Source organism: Alligator sinensis, unplaced genomic scaffold, assembly GCF_000455745.1.
Source record: "Alligator sinensis unplaced genomic scaffold, ASM45574v1 scaffold398_1, whole genome shotgun sequence".
Taxonomy (NCBI): Eukaryota; Metazoa; Chordata; order Crocodylia; family Alligatoridae; genus Alligator; species Alligator sinensis.
The window spans coordinates 266,156-268,689 of NW_005842708.1; positions in this window are offsets into that span (position 1 = coordinate 266,156).

Genomic DNA, 2,534 nt, shown 5'->3' on the forward strand with positions numbered 1-2,534 from the left:
AGCAGGAGGCACCGAGCCCCAGGGAAGGGCGTCTCGGTGCCTGCAGCCTTTCCCTGTGTCCCTTCACACATTCCAGTGGGTCTGCAAAGACAAGCCTGCCCTGGGACCGCCACAGCAAGGGGTGGACAGGCACCACTATGAAGACCTTGCCCCTATATACGGCATTTCCGTGCATACAGTGACACCGTTTAGATGTACCCGCTGTTGCTGCTTGCACACATTTGCTGCACAGCTGACTATCTAGGATTTGCCTAGGCACACAAGCTTCTGTCAAGCTACCTTTATAACGGGGAGACAAATCACCTGCACAACTCAGAGGCAGGTTCTCAAACGCCTGTCTGAAAAGGTGCCTGTAAGCTGAGGCCACAGCAACCAGAACATGGAATGAAGGTGGCCATGGGCTGTGGCTCTTGTCCCTGTTGGGTGATGGCAAAGCTGTCTGGCTGGTGCCATTTATATAGCATTTATCACCATGGTCTTAAGCACTAATTAACTTTAGGTTTTAATGGCAATGAATGCAACCACCAAGCTGTTTCTTTCTCTCTCTGGAAAATTATATAAATCCCATCAAGGACCCTGTCAGTCTGCATTTAGTATTCATTTAAAAAGAAGGTATATGCAAAATAGATAGAATTATGAGGTTCCTGGCAAGTGACTCATGTTACCTCCTCACAGAGGCCATATTTAGGGCTTGGTGCTTTACGATATCCTCACTAGCATGGTAAAAGCTATCCTATAAGAATCCCATCAGACTTTCCCTGGTTACATCCAGAATAAGATGGGAAAACCACAGGGATCCTCCCTACTAGCAGCAGGAGATAAGGCTCTACCTAGGAAGCTGCTAGTGGTTGCCCTAATGGAAATTACTGCACCTTCTGGTCTTTCATGATCTGACTGTGCAGCAAGCTGAGACCCAGGGAAATCAGCATTTAATTACAGGACAATGAGGATCTTATTGAAAGATTCATTCAAAGGCTGCCATAATATTTTCAAAGCACCAAAGCCTACAAAAGGCTTCTAGCAGAGCCCAACTAGATCATTTGAGATCAGTTTCTTTAAGCATTCTTGCTGATCACAGACCTTTCATTATAGGGCTACAGTATATACTTAAGGGTAGGCTCCATTTTCACTTGTCAAACTCATGTTAATACCATCACTAGCACCAACATCGTTTTTCTCCCTTCAGCATGGGATGGGGTGATTAAAATCTACATGGATTCTCCCCTAGCCATGACATAGTCCAACCCAGCCACAGCCACCTCACATTTCCAACTCAAGTGTCATTTCCTGTCTCCTCTTACTCAATAATCCATCAATGACTTCCATGTCTCTCCTTTTCACCAGTGGTTCGTGCTTTGAATTATGTTTCCCCAGGCACGCAAGCTGTATTTCTCCAAAGTGATTGAAACATCCTGCCCAAGTGCCTAATCTTCCTAGGCCACTTGATGTTATTGTTTTGCCCTGCTTAGTGTTGACCCTCCATTCAAAATCAACTGTAAATGCCAGGACAGTGCGCTCACTCTTTTTTCCAGATTGTTAACAAAGTTGTTAAATAAAAGCAGGCCTAGCAGCAATCCATGGGGCACCAGCTGCTCATTGCTTTTCCATTGCTCTTTGGATAGTCCCTTCAGGCAGTGTTTATTCCTTGTGAGGTTGTTTATACCCAGCCTATTTAAATGAATTGCAAACAGCCTGGTTTTATTGCCCTGCTTTCTCACTTGTAGAAGCCTTTCCAGCTCCCTGCGGCAACACCACCTTGCTCTGTTTTGTTACTGCACTGACCTTGTTCCTGTAAGTCTTAACAAAAGCTCTGAATCCTTGTTTGGTTGTCTCTCACGTTTCCATTTCCAGGGTAGAATCCTTTTACATCCAGTTTGGAAGCACCCAGAAGCATTAACAAATTGTATTCATAATGCATTTTGGTTACCTTTAGGGCTAGGGACAGGCATTACACACAAACTAGTTTAAGTCATCAGAAACTGGTTTAAACCTGTAACAGAACAGATGTTCAGTGCACATAAGCCAGTCTGAAAATGGCTGAAACCAGTTTGAGATAAACCTGGTTGAATGTAGTATCAGACTTATCTGATTTGGGTCAAACTGGTTTATGCAATGTCTGTCCCAGACCCCTTCCTGGTTTAAGTTAAATCAGACTCCTCCAGCATCCTGGCATGCTCTCTGGGCTGGGCTGGGCTCTCTGCTCCACAGCAGAGCTGGCCCCTCCCCTCTGCTCCCTGGCTGGAGCTGAGCAGAGGCTGCAGGGATCTGCCTGGCTTCCCCCTGCCCCTCCCCCCACTTTACACAGCGTTGTAAAGACTCTGTTGTAAGCAGATGGGGGTAACCTAGTCCCCTCTTCCCACATCAGTTTTGCTGCATCCTGTGATTCCTCTGTGCCTTGCTAGGATGATTTCAAGTTGCTCATGGTCCCTGCCTCCAAGACTGATTTTAATTCTCATGGAATGCATGATTTGCCAGTCTGGAGTTCCAATTAATCTCTGGAAGTGCTTACTGTTAAATGCTTTAAAGGAAGAGGC